General features: G+C 39.9%; 1 pseudogene; it reads right to left on the reverse strand.

The window, feature by feature from the left end:
• Positions 1-21,692: 21,692 nt before the first annotated feature.
• Positions 21,693-22,540, reverse strand: LOC149198073 (18.1 kDa class I heat shock protein pseudogene; annotated as a pseudogene).
• Positions 22,541-22,899: the final 359 nt, after the last annotated feature.

The raw sequence follows: 22,899 nt of genomic DNA on the forward strand, positions 1-22,899 counted from the left end.
TTCAGGCACCTTTCCTTTTTCAGTGATGTCATCAAGAACTGCGTATTCCTTGTTTTCCTTCTCCTGCAACTAATTCTTATACAAGACCTTTTCATTGAATATTACATCTCTGCTCCTAATGATTTTGTGATTTTCGTAATCATATAAGCAATAACCAAAATCATTAACACCATATCCAATAAAGGTACATTTCTTTGACTTTGCCTCAAGCTTTGTTCTATTTTCTTTATCAATATGGACAAAGGCCTCACAACCAAAAGGCTTTAAAATAGAGTAGTTTACCTTTTTACCTGTCCATGCTTCCTCTGGAACACCACCATCCAAGGAACTTGAAGGCCCTCTGTTTATTACATAAACAACAATATCTACAGCATCTACCCAAAACTGTAAAGGCAATCCTGCGTGCAATCTCATGCACCTTGCATGCTCCATGATTGTTCTGTTCATCCTTTCTGACACACCATTTTCTTGTGGTGTTCTTGGAACTGTCTTCTCTCTGCGAATTCCATGCTCTGAACAATACCTATCAAACTCTTTGCTGCAATATTCACCTCCATTGTCTGATCTAAGACACTTCAATTTCTTTCCTGTCTCAATCTCAACCAAAGCTTTCCATTTCTTGAAAGTATCAAATACATCAGATTTATTCTTAATACAATAAATCCAAGTTTTTCTAGTTGCATCATCAATAAAAGTAACATAATAATGAGAGCCACCGAGAGATGATACCTGAGCAGGTCCCCATACGTCTGTATGCACAAGCTCTAATTTTTCGTTCTTCTTTTCTTTCCCAACTCTGAGAAATCTGACTCTCTTCTGTTTTCCATAAACGCAGTTCTCACAGAAGTCCAAATCAACATTCTTCAAACCCGGCAACAAATTCCTTGAGTGAAGAATCTTCATCCCCTTTTCACTCATGTGTCCAAGCCTATGATGCCATAATGCTGCATCTACTCCTTTGGAAGTTAAAGCATTAATAGAGTTAGAAATACCATTGCATAAATACAATGTACCAACCTTTTCACCTTTTGCTATTACCAGGGCTCCTTTAGTGACCTTCCAAGCTTTATCTGTGAAAGTTGTCACACAACCTTCACCGCCTAACTGCCCTGTTGAAATCAGATTTTTCTTTAGATCTGGAACATGCCTTACCTCCTTTAATAGCCATTGGTTTCCATTCTGCTGTTTTACAAGAACCTTATCCATTCCAATGATTTTATAGGGTTTATCATCACCCAGACGAACTTGTCCAAAATCTCCTTGAACATAGTCATGAAAGTATTTCTTATCAGGTGTGGCATGGAATGAAGCCCCTGAATCTACCACCCAAGAATCAGTAATATTTTCGAAAGAAAGAATCAAAGCATCTTGTAACACCTCACCTGTCACATTTGCTTCATGATTGTTTTCTTGCTGTGCATCTCCTTCTTTTCCCTTCCGAGATCTACAGTCTTTCTTTAGGTGTCCTTTCTTTCCACATTTCCAGCACACTATCCCCGATCTGGACTTGGATCTGCCTTTCCTTGATTTACTGCGATATCCTGAGCTCTTTCCTCTTTCCATTTTTCTTCCTCTAGACTCTGCACTCAAAGCATTTCCCGATGTCTCACCGGAGCTTTTCCGTCGCATTTCCTCGCTAAGGATAGCACCGACAACATCATCAAACTTTAAAGTACTAGATCCAGAAACGGAGTTACTAATGGCCATTACCAAACCATTCCAACTTTCTGGTAATGAGCACTAGAATAACAAAGCCCTAACTTCATCATCAAAGTTTACCCCTACAGAACTTAACTGACTTGTAACTGTATTAAAATCATTTAAATGGTTTGCAACAGATCCACCTTCCGACATATTCATATTAAATAACCGTTTCATAAGAAATACCTTGTTTGAGGCCGAGGGTTTTTCATATAGTTTCGACAACGTCTGCATCAAACCCTCTGTCGTGGTTTCCTTCGAAATGTTGAAGGCGACTGACGCATCAAGGCACAACTGTATTGTTCCGAGTGACTTTCTATCGAGAAGGTTCCATTCTTCATCTTTCATACCTGTCGGCATCTTTGTTTTTCTGCCCAATGGTAGGTATAGATCTTTCTGATACAGATAGTCTTCCATCTGCATCTTCCACAGCGAGAAGTTTTAGCCGTTAAATTTCTCGACCCTAAACTTACCATCTTCCGCCATTGCTCCCACTCGAATCAGGAACCCTTCTTTCCTACGAGTTTATCAGCCAAATAGACCTTCGGCTCTGATACCAGTTGTTAGAAAATTATATATTACGGAGCAATGGAACACATAAAATATTGCAGAAATATAAACACAGAAAACGCACAAAACAAGAGAGACACAGATATACGTGGTTCACCCAGTTTGGGCTACGTCCACCCCGAACAGCCAGTCCTTCCTTTCTCTTATCCAGCAAAATGAGGAGACACAACCTACAGCAAATCCACTATAATATCCTCTGTTTTCTCTCACAGTCTCAGCTCTCTATTTCTCGCTCACAGAATACACATCTATCACACAGCCTCAAATACAATACCCTCATACAAAGAGAGGGTTTGCCTTCTAGGGCAAAAAACCCTAAACTAAACATAAGTTCTACCGTTAGATCATTCGCCTAATGAATGGCCCAGATTGACTAGAAATTACTATACTTTTACAAGGCAATTTTACAGCTGTTTTTAGCTTCAGGGGCGCTGCCCCCGAAACCCCCCACCAGGGGGGGGGCTCCCAAAGGTCGCAGCCACCCCCCCTGGACCCCCCCTGCAACGAATATTTTACGGGTGGCGTTGCCGCCCCCATTTCGAACTGGGGTCCTATGTGGCAATACCTTTGAATATAGAAGATAATCAGGCTCCACACCCAATAGTAGTCTTGATATTTGAGCAGAAACTTCTATTTCATCTATTCCCATGTTGTGATTACATGGCCTCCCAGACTCATGAACCATCTTAGTGCATTTCCTTTTAGTGTTTCTGGAAATAGCTTCAGTTTTTGAGCATTAGTAACATAATCATAGCTTCTGCATAATATATCAAACTCAAAAAGAAACTCATCAGGATCTTCAGAAGATAAACCATGGAAGTTAGGTAAGGCCGAAAGTGGGATATTCTTCATGGGAGTTGCTCCTCTGGGAAGATCACCAATAGGAAATCCCAAGGTAGAGAGAGAATTCTCATCTCTTCCTTCAATACCTGTCCTCCACCAAAGAATCCTTCATTGTTCCTTTCCATTGCTTGTTCTCCTACTGCACTTACTCTGTATTCAATGTTTTATGTTGGCTCCTCAACGTCTTCGATTGGTTCCTCAATGTCTTTGACTGGTTCCTCAATGTCCTTTACCGGTTCCTCAAATATTTCAGGGCTCACAACTTCCTCTGTTTTGTAGTTTGTTTGAAGGGAGAGTTGAGACTTTGGCTTTCGAGAGATTAGCCTTTGATAAGTTTCAGCCTTTGATATAATCTTGTCAATAAAGGTCTTTCTTCCTCCTTTCCCTGTGCCCTTGCCACCTATAGGGTTAGTTTTCTTGCGTCCTCTCATGCATTCTGCACATCTGAAAGAAAAACATCAATGCTTTTGAAATCTACAATTGCCTTCCCCAGCAACGGTGCCAAAATGTTGGTCACTTTAATTTTTTATTAATTTAAACAACCAAATGTTACATGAATTGTCAACCCAAGGAAGGTTGTTTGTTTCGAAGGCAATCACACACTGTATATTCTCAATCCCAAAAGCAATGAGAAGTTGTAGTAACAATTACACTAATCACACCTTGCTTTAAACAAACTGAAGTTCTACTTTGAGTTACAGCAGGAAAACCTCTCTATTGTAGACAATTATCAAAAGAATCCTGGATTACATTAAAAAGAACAATCTAGGAAAAGAAATCAATCTGCAGAGGAGAAGACTAGTTGTGCTATAACAGAGAACAGGACCCTATTCCCCAAGCAGGAATCTTCAGCACCTGTTTCTGATTACCACGCTTCACAAACTCACTCCGTAAACCCGATTACCAATTAAAATAATCACTGATTACCTATGAATGAATTTATGAAAACAATGTAATAATGAAATATAAATAGAGTTTCAACAATAAATACAGAGTTCCAATAATGCATAAGTAATTTCAGCAAACATAGTTTAACAAGGTACGAATGAAAAATAATACTTAACACACTGCAGGACTTAATGGGTGAATCTTGTGAGGAAGGCGGGCCCTTTCCTTCTCACAATATTCCCCAGAAAAAGGATCTAAGAAGGAATGCTTAGAACAATATTTTGTTCATCTGTCAATGTATCATATTACAAAAAGATTCAAGTTCTTTTACTTCCAGCTATACCTTCCTATAGTCTGTCCCTCCCCCTCTAATGTTGATGTCTCCTCTATTTAAAGAGGAGCCATCTATTATATGTTTGATTACATTATAAATCCTATTCTTAACCCGATGTGCTAAAATAGGATAATTGGTTCTTCCATTGACAAAATGTTGTTACAATGGTTATGAAAATGCCAACTTCGGAATGTAGTTGTTGCAGCGAGAGTAATAGCTCCTTCGATGATCTCTTCTTGTTACTGTTGAATCTGAAATGCAAATCACGGGCTATTTCAGCAACAGGATTTGCGCACTGTTCTAACTGTTTCAGCAACATAGACTGCAATGATAAATTTGCAGTCTTTAGACTATTTCAGCAACTATATATTTCCGATCAATGGTTAGTTATGAAAGTAATGTAAAAGTATATGTAAAACAAATTAAACATATAGTAACGAGAATAAATGTTATATACCTTTGGAAAATGGATTAAAGTAATAACATAGGCTTTAAATATGGATTGAAAAAGGGTGGAATGATAGCAAAATATGTGAGCAAATAGGTATAATGTAGGGTCCTAACAATTGAGTGATTTTGATATGTAATAATTTTGGATCTTCTGATTCATTCGTCTATGCTGAGTTAGAGCTTTATTGATTGAGGCCTTATATTCCTTCAAGAGTTCCAAATGTCGTTCTTCCTTCTCATGTAATTCTATTATGACTCCCTGTAGCTACTCGAGGGTTTTTTTATGGTATTCTTCCTTGAGCCGCATAGAAGTTTCTATTTCACGAAGACAATGCTTGACCTCTTCCCTCCTCTCGAATGATTGTATAAGAACATTGGAGTTGTGATTTTGGAACTTCAAGATTATCGGAAGAGCTTTTATCTATTTTTTCTTTTCCTCGAGTAACATCTTTAGAGGGGAAGTGTCTTTAGTTCCAGTTCCTTGATTCGGTTAGTTTTGGTACGTAGGTCCATATGAGTTATATTCAGTTGTTTAGAAAATTTTTTCAACATGGTCTACATATTCTTGTTCCCCATTGTAGAGTTGAGGATTCTATGAGCCACTATCTCACCTACTTTCCGATGTAATTTAATTACATCCGTACCTAACACTTTTCCCAAATTTATAGCTAGATATGATGTTCTAGGTCCAGCCAATTGTTGGTTTTCTCTTGTCTCAGGTTGCAACACTATAAGATTCAAGGTGTTTTTCTCGAAATCAGTCACTGATATAAAACAAGGCCCACTTATAAGTAACATCTCTTGGAGGGATGAGGTGTCCACTGGTTAGGACTGTTTAGGGACTATAGCTAGTTCTTTATCAGATGTCATTTCTTTCTTCTACTTAGTAAATGGGTGTTGGATATCCAGGGCTTAAGTCGTAGAATATTTAGGTTTGATGTCCCTTAAGGTTTGTCTGATCTCTGTGGCCAATTGTTGAATATTACAGTGAAAATCATATATCTCCACATTGACTTCCTTTGATATGACGTGTCGAACTAGCTTAAATTGAGTTAATTCATTATTCGCAGGGGTATTAGAACATGAAACTGTAGTTAAATTCTCTTTTGTGTTCTTGAATGTGTGAGTGGCTAGTGGTAACATGTACAAATACATCAGTCATTCTTGTAGAAGGTACAAACTGTAAATACTCTTCTGACAGCACCAAAGAATTTTCCATTTTTCCAATTTTGGTCTGCTCTCATGAATATAAACCAATCATCTGCTTTTTTTTAAGTCGTGAAATAATACCTAGTGGATCATAATGTTAACAATCATCTTGCATTAAACCAAGAGAATACATTTCCTTTTCCAGAGCATCAATGGCATTCTTACTTTTAGCAATTAGAGGAGATACAACATAAGGATAACTGAACGACTTTCCTTTCTTTTTAGACACAAAATTATATTGATTAAGCACAATTGTATGCCTTAACACTTCATATGAAAAGAGTAAAGGTGTTACATACTTGGGAAGTCAAGCCGGTTGATTATCAAACACATATAATCGTATTACAGTTCATTCTAGAAATAGAAACGAACAACCAACAATTTCTTGCTCAGTCAAATTTAGTACATTGAATTAGTCTTTTGAGATTTGATTCACTCTAGCTTCAATTATTTTATCTTTTAAAGGATAGGAAAAACAATCTATTTACTGAGAGTAATCCAATGTAATACGTTGAGGATATATGGCACCGAACTAGTGGAATACTTCATTTTCTCTGCCTTCCACATCCGTAGTGCTTATGAAGAGTCTAGAAGCTAGGAAGTATGAAATATACTTATACAAAATCAAGTGAACAAGGTAGGAATAGTGTCAGCAGGAGTGAAAGGGAAGTGTGGAAGACAAATCCACCATGAGGGCCAGAGCTAAGTATTTGGGAAAATTAATGGTCTGTTGGTCTCTCTTAAGATAAATAAAACAAATTCTTAAAAAAAGTGATTCATCTATCTTAGAGTGATCGGCGAGACCAAAAATAACCAACAAGAGAGATGTTAAGGTCTGATAGAAGGGTTTTAGAAAAGTAGTACAAATAGGAAAAACTAGCTTTAACTCAGTGTTATCAGGAAAGCTAGTGTCCATTCAGAGCTGCTAGTCCCACTAAGATGGGTAGCTATCTTAGAAACAAACAAACCAAAATTACTTGTGTTTTCCTTTATGAGAGATAGATGAGAGAGAAGCAAAGAGCACCAACCTCAGTCTTTCACTAGTCTCCTTGCTTGTTCCTTTCTCCCTTGATAGAGCTTTCACCACTCCTTTCTCACTTGTACCGCTTCAAAGAACACCTGCAGAGTCAAAGTAGAAAAATACCATCAAAGCATAGATATCTATAACCATAAACAATATAGGATCAGATGTACATTAACCATACAAATGCATATACAAATACAAGATTTAGAGATATACAAGTATATGGAGGGAAACTCAAATAAATTTATTGATAAAAGTAGTAGAAGAGAGGATTACAACCAAGCTGTCTGATCCAACATCATCCTCCTAGCATGAAAGCCCTCTTCACCTCATAAAAATAAATATCACCCAACAATACAATGTCTCAAAGAGAAACCAACAACACTTCCTTACAAATTACAAAATTCCAGCCTCTGGATCTCTAGGATGAGGGATCCATATATAGATGTTTGCAGGAGAGTGAGTCAGCTTCTGGGATTTTGATTAATGTCATTCCACTGATAGTTCTTGGTTCCACTTGGAGATTTCATGATCTCTTACTCATCCCTGGGCGAATTCAGAGAGGCAAGTGTCATATGAGAAGTTTCTAGAAGATTCTTTGGGTTTCCACCTAGCAAACTGCCTTTGCCATTTGTCTACTCTAATTCATCGCACCCTACAGAAGGGCGTTTTAGTATGCATTGCAACCTCTGTGTGTAGCAGGTGAGATGCATCACACCCTTAGCATGGAGCAGTCTATACGGTCTAGTTTTGACCAGTTCTGAGCAGTTTTTCAGGGAGAACTTTTGGGGAATGATGTAATCAGTTGACCTTGATCCTTTAGGGTTTGAAACAACACTTTTAGGGGTTTATAAGCCCTTGGTTTATGGACATATGTGATTGGGGTTGCAGTGCCCAAATATGTCTATAACAATTGCCCCCTAAAGCATGAGGCTGCAAATCTTCTGATGTCGAGTGAAATGCTTTATCATGAGGATCTGAGGTTTTTCAAACTAGAAGGTGACCTGTAATAAGATACAATACAATACATTATCTTCATAATATTTTCATGATCTAGCTGAGGCGGGCATTCCCATGCTCAGCTTTATAAAATCATTTTCATGTACATAGGACAGATAATCGTCTGTGTGGCAGACTGATGATTCTGGTAGAGTCATCATCCCTTAGTTTGGATGATTATCTATGCAGTGATGATGTAAATTTGATGTCTTTATATTCATGAATATATCACATCCCAGATGGATGAAACTAGATTCAGGGTCTTCAAATTCATTCAATCTTTGCCCAAAGTACAAGTCGATCCATGTGAAAAGATGTTCTGATGTCAAACATGAAAAGACATCACCTGATTACTAGCCAATGATGTAAGTTGTTAATAGGTGCGAGGGGAATCACCGATAATGATTTTTACCTTCAAGGTACTACAATACAATTCATGTGGTGTGAATACATGATTCGATGTCGAAAACCACGCAAAATCTTTTGGTCGAAGGCCATTGATATAAACCTGTCGCCGGAAGTGAAAAACTTGCCATTGAGGCATGCAAGCTTCAAAGTACTGAAAGGGTTGTTCCTAACCCGATTTCTTGGATAATGAGATGATGTTGAAAATAAATGACTCGCCGTAGGAGGGCCTGAATGAATCCCACATATACGACATGGAATGGAGAAAATTATTTTTGTGGAGGTGAAAACGATCTAATGATACAAGGTTTAGGGTGGCGGTCATGAAAGAATGGAGCGTTAAGGTATTGCAGTGGATGAGGCGTTAGCTTGGTTGGTGAATTCTCTGAGAGGCTTCTTGTGAACATATTAGCGACACTAGAATGGATTGGTAGCATTAACCCCATAATGGATGGTACAGAGGACCAATGGTCATATGACCAGTGAATGGAATAACTCAACCCGACTCAACCATGGTGATGGAGGGAAAGTGTCATGTTCAAGAGTGACCTGCTACCAATGAAGTTATTCAAGTTTTCTTCCCTCTTTCCCCACACATTACTGACCAGTACCTCTTTATTTTTGTCAAGCTTGAGGAGGATAACATATGCTTGTTCTATAATTTTCCCTTTGGGAAAACCCGTCGCTATGTTTTAGTGAGCTTAGCGACAGTGAAACTCATTCTTGTCTGCCTGGACAAGTTTGTGACTATTGTTTTAACAAGTTTAACGACAAAGATAACTCGGTCCTTTTCAATTTTAAAGAGTCTGAAAAGAGATGGAAAGGAAACTCCAATAGTCCTTTTTCGTGATATAATCCCTTAAGTCTGAAAAAAGTATAAAATAATATGAAAGGGATGACTTTTCAATAGTTTTAACAAGCCGAACAAGACAAATGCTCAATATTTTTGTGTAATGGTCCCTCAGGTCCAAAAATATTAAAATATAGAGGAGGGATGGCACTTCCAATCATTTTAATGTGCTGGAGAGGCCAATTGCTCGAAAATCTTTTCATATTTTGAGTCTAAAAAGAGCTTAAAGGAGACTCGTTTTTTGAGGAACGAGTGATGTTTTCGGATAGCAACTAGTTCCAGGTAAGGTTTGGAACTTTTCAATCTGGTAGTGTAAAGAAGGTGGCTAATAGAATCACGCATTGCAGTTGTTCCTCAAAAGGGTAAACAATCAAATGAAGGCATATGATCAGCTAAAAAGGAGCGGAGGTGATGGTAAGAACACGACCAAGGTTCAAAAGCTGATAGCTATGCAATCACAAATATTATTTACCAAAGGTGGGTTCATTTTTTAATAAGCTTGAACTCTGGGGGAACATATGCTCATTGCCAGGTTTATTTTTTAATGAGTTTGAACTTCGCGTAAAACTACTTGTGCCAGTCGTATAATAAGGATGTCTCTCATTAGTAGGTTCATTTTTTAGGGAGCTTGCCCCATGCGAAATTTTGCTCCGGAGCCTTTTGCATGAAAGCTAGGAATGACCAACTACTGTCCTAGGGGTTAAAGAACTACTGAGGTTAGGTAGGATAGTCTCTTAGTGGAAACAATTTCCTTTACTTTGTCAGTGCCATTTGGTCCTTGCAAAGGTGAATGGTTGATCAGACCAATCACCTAACTTAAGCAGTTGAAGTTAGTAAAAACTACGGGGTTAGAGTTACACTGGTCGCTTTTCACTTGCGTACAAAAAGTTTTGCATGCCCCCAGGTATAAAGAAGAGTAAAGTTCCCAAGTTACCATACGGAAGTTTTTCATTAGCAAGATTGTTTCGTCCGCATTTGCAGGTAAAACACTTCCTTGGCTCTATTGGAAATAGACAAAGGTGAATGGTGGGAATTTCCAATCACATAACTTTTGATGGAGTAATCCTTTTCCAGTCTAATCCAATTTTCCTAAATGGATGGGTGTGTCAGACTAGTCATATATCCTACGCGGAAACCTACCTGATGGAGGGAAATGTTCCCCTAGGGCTTTTTGGGTTGAAACCCTACCAGACTGAAAGTTGTCTATTCAAAGAAGCACACATTCACACTGCCATTATGCTATTATAATCAAATTCTATTGTAAAGGGTACGTATCTTAGGTCCTACGTTTGAGAAGGCCTCTAGGGTCCAAACCCTTCTTGGAGTTCCCTTCTTCTCTTTTGTCCTGCAAAACAACCAATTCAAAGAACACAGCAGTATATGGACAAAAACTTATAAAGAAACCATCTTCATGTTATAAATAAAGGTAGTTAGTTATGAAATCCAAATAACCATTTACATATGAATTCTAAACATGAATATCATTAACATAAATAAGATTCATTTCGGGAACCAAGACATGTGTTTCTTTTATTATAGACAAATAAAGTACATAAAAAAGGAATATTTTCACCTGAATCACCTTCAGCAGGCTCCAAGTAAAGCTTCCTTCCGGATCCATTCTAGCCTCAAGCCTTTAACAAACTCCTTCCATGACTCTCTCCATGATGTCATAAATGGTGGATGAACATCAACACACAAGGAAACAAAGGTTTCCTGGACAAATGGGGGAAGTGCAGAAGGCACAAGGGACTTCAGACCTGGTCAGGGGAAAAATCTCAGCATAATAACCTTTCTCTCTCTTCTCTCCTCCTTTAGGCCTTCCCTTTGAGGTCTTTTTATACCTCTCCCAAAGTAGTTTTTTAGTTGGGAGTTGGTTGGGAACAGTTGGGCCACGGGCACTAACAGGTGATCAGCAGGTAAAACCCACGATCTCCACCCGAAAATGAGGAATTTTATATTTTTTTAAGTGTTTTAATACATATACGTGGGTTGGGTATACACAGACCCGCGTATACACTCGTTTAACTCAGGGAAATGTCGTGTATAAGGGATAAAACATTGTTTTTTAAATTTTAGGACCAGGTCTAGAAGGAGGGGTTGTCCTAGGCCTTGAGTACAGCATCACAAACCATAAGAGTGAGATTTGGAGGTATAACAGATGCCCCCTAATATATGAGGTTAGAAGGGGTACATGATGGCCGAAATATATTATGCGAGTACATGGAAAGGAAGTCTGTCAAAAACCGAGGAGGACTTCACCAGAATTCAGCCTGCCAAGCCACCAAAGGAGATCAGAAAGAAACACTATCTGAGGCGTGCATACCCATGCTCAAAAAAAGTAAAGCATGTCCGCGTATCAAGTACAAGCGGATCCACTAAGTATATAAGTATAAATGACTGAAAGATACATAATGGATCATCTGATCATAATAAACAAGTACATGTCTGAATATCACATATAAGACTGTCAATGATGCTGAAAGATGCAACGGATCACTGATATCAAAGACTGATCCCAGAACATACCAACTGAACATGATGGAATAGGATGGTACTACACTGCAAACTCAGGTGCCAACATATAGAATGTTGCCATGACTAACTGCAACATATGAGGTGGAGTGGTATCAGCTAGCAGTAATAGGAGCAACTGTCAAGTGAACCAATGAATGCTGATACAACCTGAGGTCTTCATCGACCGCTGTGGTACATTTCTACACCATGGGAATAAATGATCTAAAGTCGACCATGTGAGAAACCGTTTGATTACCAGTCATTGATGTATACCGTTAACAAATGCGAGACTACTCACCAATAATGATAATGAGTGTCAAGGTACCCAGTACAGTTTAACAAGTGTGAATAGATGAGTTGGAGTCGAACACCTATACGAATCTATCGATTAGGAGACAATGATGATTTCCCATTGTCGATAGCGAAGGATCTGCCACTAATGACTGCAAACCCCAAGGTACTGCCAAATGGACTCTAGATCTTTGCCCCAGAGCAATGAGTCGGAGTCGATAGGGAAAGATCTGCTAGAAAGAAGGCATTAAGGCATCCTTCATCAATCTAGCGCAAGTGTAACCCGTAGGCCAATAATGTGGAAGGAATCAGACGAAAAAGATGTAGTAACCAAATCGAAGTACGTTCCCGGCGTACACAAGATGTGGCTAGCGCACCACAGAATCCCTCTGAACCAACCAATAATGAAAGCTGACACAGAGGCGAGGTATCCACCAATAGGGTCAAATGGAAACCAAGGTACTGCATGAATCCCAATGTGTGATAATTTAAGCTGATGTCGAACACAAGGGAAACCACTCAGTCAAAGACCCATGATACTGATCGATGTTGAGCACAAGGTGACCTATCAATAATGAAAATAGGGCCAGGGTGCAGCTCTAGGCCTGTCCTCAGGACAAGGTGTCATCGTCGATAAGGACAAGACCCGCCAGCAAGAAGTCAATGGGGACCTTCTCAAACTGGCACGAGTAAAGGACCAATATAACTGATGTGATGATAGACATGACACTGACAACCAGGGATGGCTGACTGAAAAATGAGTCAAGAAACACTGCAGAGAGGCCGACTCAGGCTAACTTCCCTTGAACAAAAGCACGACTCAATGTGACTATGTGGCAGCATATGATGACTCTGTATAAGTTCGCCATGCAGGAGGCACGAACTAACCCTCCATATGATTGGAAGAGATAACCAATCGGGTGAGAACTGACTCAATAATAAGGTTATGGCGTACCTAAGTCAAACTAAATCCCACCCATGCGGAGGAGACTTTGTTTTGAGTTATTTGTTCAAGGGCGACAAGGCTGACTCTAGCTGCCAACAATAAATGGAAATACTATCCCGTTCCCGCTCTTTTTGGAATATATTTTTTTTTGTCTTTTTCTGTTAAGCTGGAAAAAGAATAAAAGAATGCTATGGTACAGTGGAAAGAATGAGTGTTGATGAAACAGATGATCTAGTTCCTGGGAATGGAATGTTCCTATGCTCAATGCAGGGAGGTGAAAACTGGTCAGTGACACTCAAAGGTGTGTTCCTTCCACGGGTCAAGGTGTGTCAAGCTGCAGAAGTCAAAGGTATGCAAGGTTGATTTTGCAGTTGTCATGGTCAAAAGTTGGCTTAAACACGAGTCCAAGTGAAGCCGGCTCTAGGCCAAAAGGTGCAAGTGGTCAACATGCAATGCAGTAGTACAACTCAACACAAAGGGGCCTCTAGGGTATAAGGCCAGAACAAAGCAGAGAAGCTAAGAGGAATGAGTCTTCAACGCATAAGTCATGGCGGTACTACAGAGGACTCTCGAGCCTACTCAATGGAGCAGCATGGGCAACAAATGTCAGTGAGTTGCTAACTACGATGCCCATGTAAAGGATGGCTCTACCATCGTGTCATGATTTAAAGAATCGGCGAGTGAAAATGGCTTACAAACTATAACACGATGGGATCGACCCTATGGCAGATGTATCGGCAAATGGAGGCTAGTATGCATAATGCAATGGAAAAAATGGTGTCCCTAACCTATATGCCAGTGAGAAAACAATACCTGCCATGACGGGTCAGCAGTCATGGAACTGTCTCAAAACTGAAAAATGTCCAAAATGTCCTGAAAAACAAACCATTCTCGACATTCCAAGCTCCCAAGTTAAAAGTCACATGAGGTCAAACAAAATAAAATTTTGAAAAATTTTTGCATTTTCAAAACTTATAAAAATCATTTTGGACTCACCATTTTTACCATTTGAGTTTGAGAGCAAAGGTTTTGGAGCAAAAGGAGCAAACTTCCCACAGCCAGATTCAACCGTTCAAATTCGTCAAAAACCTCCAGGTAACTTTTATACTTAGCTTGCAATTGATTGTGATAGGTTTTAAGATCTTTGATTGATGTTTCACCGTTGAACTTTTGTCAAAAATTTCCTCACGGCGTATACGCGGGTTGGTAATATTGAACCCGCGTACACGCGGCCCTATACATGACTATGTGCACAGGGACCCGCGTATACGCCGCGAACCATTTTTAAATAAAAACTAATGGTTTTAAATCAATTTTTTCTTAGGATGCTTGTCACGTGGCGTGAAAGAGAGCACGCAGCAGTAGATAATGAAGTTATGAACAGTCCAGAAGCATTAGATTCCCTAAGGGGATGCCGTTTGCTTAAATTTTTCAAACTGCCAAATATGAAAGCGAACACGCGTCTGCTTGAGATGCTCATTGATTATTGGGATGTCGAGGAGGAAGCCTTTATGATCGATCAGATGCTGCTCAGGGTAGAAGTGGAGGATATCTATTTTATCATGGGCCTTTCCCGAAGGGGAGAGGTAGTACATTCCCGAGGCAGGACACGGAGTAGCCTCTCGATAGAGGACTATGTACAGATATACTGCTCGAGACATCCCAAGAAGGTTGGGAGCCAGATTTCCATCACACATGTCGCGAGTTTGTCACTTAGGATAATCCTGTTCACCATAGCTCGAGTGATCAGATCATCCTCTCTGCATCGGGCGTCACTGGTCACCATGAGCATGGCAGTTGACTGTCTCACTACTGTGTTTGACTGGTGTACTCCTCTTTTGGCCAACATGAAGAGCCAGTTCACTTCTATCAGGAGGGGACAGACCAAGAACTTTGGATATGGGACTATCCTGTGTACTTTCTTTTTCGAGAAGGTTCCTGCACTCCGCCCCAGGGTAGCAGTTTCCATCAGCACCCAATGCGATCCACGCATGGGCCGGTGGGCCGATCTGATGAAACGTCTGGGGGGTGGGGAGGTCCCAAGGACTGCCTTTGAGGATGATTTCTTCACCTGGTGGGATCAGCAGATCATCACCGTGGATGACTACCCCTATGTTGGGCTGGATTTTCGAGGAGATCCTGATCTAGTGTTACCACCGAACGTAGCATGGGGCGAGATTGGTAAGAATTTTTTGATTTTATTATTTTTTTGGATTTTTCAAATATAATGATGCATTTTGAAAAATATTTTTGATGAGATTCAAATGACTGATATGATGATCATGTTCCAGATATTGGGCCGGTACGACCAGATGGGTTCCCACGGCATGGACGGCGTGGCCGAGGAGCCGAAGAGGCGGCTGCTGATACAGAACAGACTCTAAACAATGTCCAACAACACTTGGCGAGATAGAGTTGCCGAGTACTGATGGCCATCATAGAGGACCTTCCTGAGGATATGCAGCGTCATGTGGTTAGCATGCCACGTGACTAGGTTCGCACTTTTCAGCGTGTGGCCACTGCGATAGTTGCATACTTAGACACTCATCCTAAGCCGAGGCATTAGATATGCCGGACATGATTATGGGAATTTGAGTCCCAATTTTGTATATTTTTGGACACACATATGTACACTCGAGACACTTTACGATATATATATATATATATATATATATATATATATATATATACAGTTTGAATTTTTGATGCTTGATTTTATTATGATGAATGATTGATGTGCCAGTCTAATTCCTGATTAGCGATAGAATCAGCTAACCAATTACGAGATCTTGGAATGTGCAAATAATTAATATAAATAAATGATCTTTGCAACAACCTCACCCTTAAATACTGGCGATATAAAGATGGATCCCGTACCCGATAAATGTTATTTAATTGAGACACTATCAATTGAGAATCAAGATACACTACCAACGAGTCGATCCCATGAGAGATTGCCTCGGATAATAAATTAATAACGGAAGTATACTCGGCCATATTGTTTGAAGCAGGACCGATACACATGCCTCTTGATGCCATTAATTGACCAATTGGATAGTAGAGTACCCAAGCTGCGGAAGCGAGATTCCGAGTGTGCCGACTAGCACCATCGGCGAACCCAAAATAGACCAAATCATCCATCAACACCTGCCACAGCAGACCAAAAAGTGCTGATATCAGAAAACTCTCAACGATATATGTACAAATATACATAAAGTACAAAGAAGCCATTGCCTGGCCAAAACTAAGCAAAGTACTTCTTTAAGTAGAGCCCGTTTCGGGGCTCCGCCAGCTTGTTTCCTTCAAAGTCGATTAACTCATACGACCCTTTTTCTAAAACTCGTTTAATAATGAAAGGACCGTACCACATAGGCTTAAATTTGTCTGCGCCCAAGGTGTCTTTATCTTGGTCATAGACCAGGACAAGGTCACCTTCAGAAAAGACTCAAGGACAGACAGATTTATCATATTGCGTTTTAACCCTTTTCTTATGAGCCTCATTCATTGTGGCGGCATCTCGACGCTGCTCATCGAGATGTTCCAAGTGAAGTAGGCGCTCTTCGAGACTCGAAGTCTTTGGAAGGAGCTCAATAGCCAATTTAAGAGATGGAATTTCACATTCAACTGGAAAGATAGATTCCATCCCGTAAACCAACCGAAAAGGTGTAAAACCAGTAGCCGTTTTCACGAAGGTTCGGTATGCCCAAAGAGCCGAATACAACATAACGTGCCAATTGGACCGATTTTTATCGATTGTCTGTTGGAGTATCGTCTTAAGAGTTTTATTGACTGCCTCGACCTGTCCATTGGCCTGAGGATAATAAGGAGACGAGTGCTCTTGGCGGAAACCCAATTTGAGAGCCAATTCGGACATCAGTTGATTCTGAAAATGACTGCCATGGTCAGTGACAATCTCTCTTGGGATACCGAATCTTGAGATAACCTGATTGAAAAGAAACAATGTTGCCGTGTCACTATCGTTCTTATAAGTAGGCATGGCCTCAACCCACTTCGTAAAGTAGTCTACGGCCACGATAATGTACCTGTGATTCGCCACTGAAGGCGGATTACAAGTTGTAAAATCAATACCCCACTTAGTAAAGGGACCGATGGTGACAACGGGAAAAAGAGGAGCTGGATGCGCGTGCATCTTCTGAGTAAAAATTTGACACAGGTGACAGCGTTTAACCGCTTCCACACAGTCTTTAAAGAGTGAAGGCCAAAAATAGCCGGCACGTAAGATGCGCTGGGCTGTAGCAAGCCCTGATAGATGACCACCACAAGCTCCACTGTGGCAGTCATTAAGCACTAACTCTGCTTCCTCTAAGGTTAAAAACCGTCGAAGGATTCAATCAACCCCTCGATGGTATAATGTGTCACCAATGATAACATAGTTTTTATCCAGGTGACGTAATTTTCGACGTTCATCCTTGGATAAAGTAGAGGGAAACTTCGAAGTCTGGAGATAGACAATGATATCTCCATACCAAGGGTCAAGTGAAGAGATGAGGAATAAATGTTCGTCGGGAAAAATTTCCTCATAAACAGTATCCTCTCCACAATGTAGCTCCGAAATTAGCTCCGTGAAAACCATGGATTTCTTAGACTTGGCAGACAAGAACTCGAGATCGAATTCTTGCAAAATGACTATCCATCGATTATATTTGCCCCCAATCACTCGCCTACTGAGGACAAATTGAAATGGATTGACTGCCGCTAAGACAAAAGTTTTGCGTAGCAGAATATAATGACGGAGCCGCTGGACAGCATGGACAGCTGCCAAGGCCAACTTCTCAACCGGAGAATAGCGAAGTTCAGGACCTATTAAGCCTCTGCTCAAATAATAAATCACATGCTCGGTGAGAGCATCGTCCTCCTGAACGAGAACCATACCAATGGTTGATTCTGCTGCCGCGAGATATAAAAGGAAGTCTCTACCATAATCCGGTGGACTCAAAAGCGGGGCAGAGACTAATGCCTTTTTCAAAGCATCAAACAACCGCTGCGCAAAGTTGTCCCACACAAATGGAACTCCTTTCCGTAGCAAACGCATGAACCCTTTAGTGATCTCGGCATAGTTTGCTATAAACCGTCTTAAGAAATTAGCCTTCCCTTGAAGACTTTGAAGTTGTTGAATCGAGGACGGGGGAGGAAACTGAACTATTGCCTCAACCTTGAAGGGATCAACCTGAATCCCTTCATTGGACACAATGAATCCTAACAACCGACTGGATGTAACCGCGAAAACACACTTGTTGGGATTCAACCGGATTTTATAAAAACGACATCGCTCGAAAACCAATCGAAGATGACTAGGGTGATCAGTTCTCTTTCGAGAACGAGCAGTGAGATCATCCAAGTATGCCTCGATGACATGTTTGATGTCATGGAAAGCATATGACATGGCCCACTGAAAAGTGGCTCCAGCATTTTTAAGACCAAAAGGCATATTTCTATATGCAAAGGTACCCCAGGGACATATAAAGGTTGTCTTATGTTGATCTTCAGGACAGATAAAAATTTGATTATAACCCGAAAAACCATCCATGAAGGAAAAAATCTCATTACCCACACACTCGTTGATAATCTGATCAATGAATGGTGTGGGGTAATTATCTTTTGGACAATCCTTGTTTAAGTCCCTAAAATCGATGCATACTCGGATTGTTCCTTGCTTTTTATCCACAGGGACTGGATTAGAAACCCAATCAGTAAGAGGAACAGGGTATATAAAACCTGCCTTTAGCAGCTTCTCAACTTCAGCTTTGATAGTTGCTGCTTTCCTAGGGTTAACCGGCTGAAGCCTTTGACGAACCGGTTTGGCGTTCTCATACGTCTTGATCTCATGCTGAACTATAGAAGGATCAATGCCAGGCATTTCCTCATAAGACCAAGCAAATACATCTCAAAATTCCTTAAATAGGTTGGTATCAATTTGAATTTCTTCAGGGGAACACTCAATTCCGATGAAGAGATTCTCGATGACGTTAGGGTCCCTAGAGATGTTTATAGGTATCGTTTTTGAAATTACCGACATATTACCTTCGGCACGAATGTGTGCTGGAGCCAAAGGATTTGACACCGTACAAACATCACTAGTAAAGAGCTCGGAGAATCTAGATTCTACTTCCTACAATGGAGGAAGAAAGTACGAACGATGGTGTAAGTCTTTCCAAGGTCGATGTATACCCATCATTGCTTCGAGGATTTCTTCTTCAGAAGGTAAAACCATATCTAAGCAGTCAAAGGCAGAGGTAGAATCAAGGCTCCAAGCTGGAGCAACATCACCATCTAACTCCTCTTCAGAAAAAGGAGCAGAGTGGTTGTCTGCAGAGTCTACGATACACTGATATCTAAGCTCAGCTACAGATATAGGGAATGCCATTCCATTTACTTTTCCTTAAACTAATGTGGTCGTAGGTGAAGGCAAGGTCCAAGGGTCTGAAAAATAACAAGTTTGGAAGAACTCTTCTCGAGGGGACTCCTTAGATGATGAAATGGCATTGATTTTAAACAATGTAAACTTTGAAACGGGAACTATAAACTCAAAACGGGAACTCTGGCCCAAAAACCCCAAAAAAACCACAAAAACAGTGCTCAAAATGAAAAGTGTGTATACTGGAACGATGTTTTTTTTTTTAGGTGTCAATTTTGCGGCTGTTTTAAAAATGGCAGTGACTACGAAATTTTCTACGAAATTTTCCTGCAAAATATAGCTTCAGAATGAAAGTGTTGATACTGGAATAATGATTTATTTTTTTAGGTGTCAATTTTGCGGCTGTTTTAAAAATGGCAGTGACTACGAAATTTTCTACGAAATTTTCCTGCAAAATATAGCTTCAGAACGAAAGTGTTGATACTGGAATCGACCCGCCGCCGGTCCGCCGGGGCGGGGCGGCCCGGGGGTGCCGCTGCGTGGAATTGGTAATGTGGATCGTCATTTGATGCGTGGAATTGGTAAAACCCAAGGTGCCCATCAATGGAGAATGTCTGCGTCTTTTCACTTTGCCGAGTCTCTCTGTCGCGTACTATCTCTCTGTCCGTTGTATCGCACATACAAGCTGACGTCCACCCTCGAAACCTGTAGTCGGGGATGCGAAGGCAACCTAACGTCACCTTAAAGTTTTCATCAAAACTATAATGCTAACTATATATAATTGGAGTACAGGCAAAATAATAGAGCTCGACCAAATATAGATATCGTTGCTCAAACATTCACCTAATAAATAACAAATTTAATATATACAATTAATTTTTCAAAAACATGCTACTTGGACCATTGCTGACCTAAGAGGCATCCTTCACAGTATCATATAATAAAATACAATATATTACAATAGTCTTTAAGAGTCCATGAAGTGTAATATGGTCTTGAAATACACTATACATGTGAGGACTTCCAACAAAAGGGCGTATGCATCACTAAAGAACTTATCCAATCCTAATATTTGTATTGTTCCAAAGCATAAGGGTTCAATGAATATGCACGATTATTTTTTAACTAAGCGCAATCATATCTATGAGAATCCTCCTATTTGAATTCTCTCATGCATCCCCCTAGCAACTTCCCCTGAATCCTTCTTCTTATTCCAAGAATGGAGGTGAGACACCTCTTTAGTCTTCCTAGTCAGAATTTGCCTCCAAAATTTCTTAGGAGCTAGCTTAGAGAGGTGTAAGAGATTCCCTTGTCTTTGACGAATGTACTGCCTCTTTTTCCTTTTAGTTAGGGCTTTATATATTTTTATCTTGTCCATTTTAAGAGATTCATCAACAGCTTCCTTAATTGCTCTCCTCGCACTTTTACACTCTTTGTCATACCATGGATTGGTTTTGCTATTTCTTTTATTATTTGAAACTTCAATTGAGAACTTGTTAATAGAATATGCGAGGGTTGTAGTAAAATTATGATAGCGGTCTTCTATGTTGTCTATACTAGATAAAGGAAGCAAATTAGTTTTTAATTCATTTAGAAAGAGATCATTTTTATTTCTACATATGTTACAGAGTTTAATCGTCCAGGTGAATAAACTTGAAATCAAAATAAATTTATACTCATTTTTTATATTATATAAAATTATATTACTTAGATTATTATTATTTCTTTTTAATTATATATAAGCATGTGAGAGTTGTGACAAATAGTTAGCCACCTCACATATATACCCATTGTTGTGTTACGTGTTGAGTGTTACTGCATGTGGCTGGACTGAGCGACCATGACAAAGATAGAATCTAATGACAACCTATTATAGGCCAAAAACGTGAATCCTGATCTCATATCACTCACATGGTCATCATTAAGTAGATAAGTAGCAGCAAACCCATTGTCCTTCCACTGAGTAAATATAAGCATGTGAGAGTTGTGACAAATAGTTAGCCACCTCACATATATGGTGCTGGAAAAATACAAATGAAGCCACTTAAAATTGAACGTGATGGAAGACAATCTAACCAGCAGCCATAGTCCTAAAATGATCAACACATTTGAGACTTGTAGTAGCCATAGTCCTAAAATATCTAAATTACTAAAATCACCCATTAACACCCTAAAACAAATTTATTATTATTGTTTTTCATACTTTTTAAACTATAAACCAATTTTTAATTATAAAATAAAAAAGCCTCATCATAAATATATGTAAATCATTCTTATTTTTTTTTTACATCATGATCACACAAATGTATTATGCTTCAAGAGATTCGATACAGCTCAATCGTACATAGTTGAAAGCCTATTTGGCCGCTACCTAATTTTATCATAACTATTCCTAATACTACAGCGCAACCTTGCCTTCAATCGGCTGCTCAGAATTTTCAATGATATCAATAACCTTGGCGTTCTTACTTTTGAAATCACTGATCTTCGGCACGGCCACCGTCAACACACTGTTATCCAAGCCGGCTCTGATGGCATCCATATTCACATTCTCTGGAAGCCTGAATTGCCTCCAGAATTTGCCACTGGAACGCTCCACTCTGTGCCATTTATCTCCCTCCTCCTCTGCCTCCTTCCGCCGCTGATTCTCAGAACCCTGTTGTCCTCTACTTCGATCTTGATTTCATCCTTCCTCATCCCTGGTACATCAACGGTGAAGACGTGGGCGTCAGTGGTTTCTTTCCAGTCGACCCGTGTGAGGGCAACAGCCTCAATGTCTTTGGGAATGGAGTCAAAAACTTTGAAGGGATCCACCATAGCGTCCCAAACATCGCCGTAACGACCACCTGCAAAAGGCATCAGAGCAAACGTTGGGGCGAACAAACATACTGTTGTTACTGCAAATAATAAGAACAAAACAAGCGCCTTCTTCATCCTTAAAAAATAAAAAAACAACCGCAAACGCCTCTGCGTAAAGCTCCCACGAAGAGTTTACACTCTGAACAATTCCACACTTTCCAAATTGATGTCACTGAATTGATTTGAGAGGCTTGGGGATCTGCTCATATTTATATACGCAAATATGCAAGAAACTTCTCTCAAGAAACCTCTCGAAATTTTTGTCCTCTTCCGGTATGTTCTGCTTTGGTATCCTCTTCTGGTATGTTCTGCTTTGGTAACGCATTTTAAGATGACAGTTCCATGTAAATCATTCTTATTGCGATAAAGAATTTATCCATTTCACAATTTGACAAAATGTCAATTCAAAATAAGTTAAGAACTACACTCTAATCTTGAATGGTAATGTAAGTCGCATTGCAGAGGGGATAGCTCTTTAGCTACTGATCCGCAGGCGAAGTGGTCTTATCATTAAATTAAAATAATGCTTACAATAGGTATTCATTAAATTAAAATAATGCTTACAATAGGTATACGACAGGCGGAGCGTCGATTCCCGGAATCGACGCTCCGCCCCTCGGGCGGGGCGGGGCGGCCG

This window comes from Pinus tabuliformis, chromosome 2_2 (assembly GCF_031772625.1).
Source record: "Pinus tabuliformis cultivar Carrire ecotype Pingquan chromosome 2_2, CPIR1, whole genome shotgun sequence".
Lineage (NCBI taxonomy): Eukaryota > Viridiplantae > Streptophyta > Pinopsida > Pinales > Pinaceae > Pinus > Pinus tabuliformis.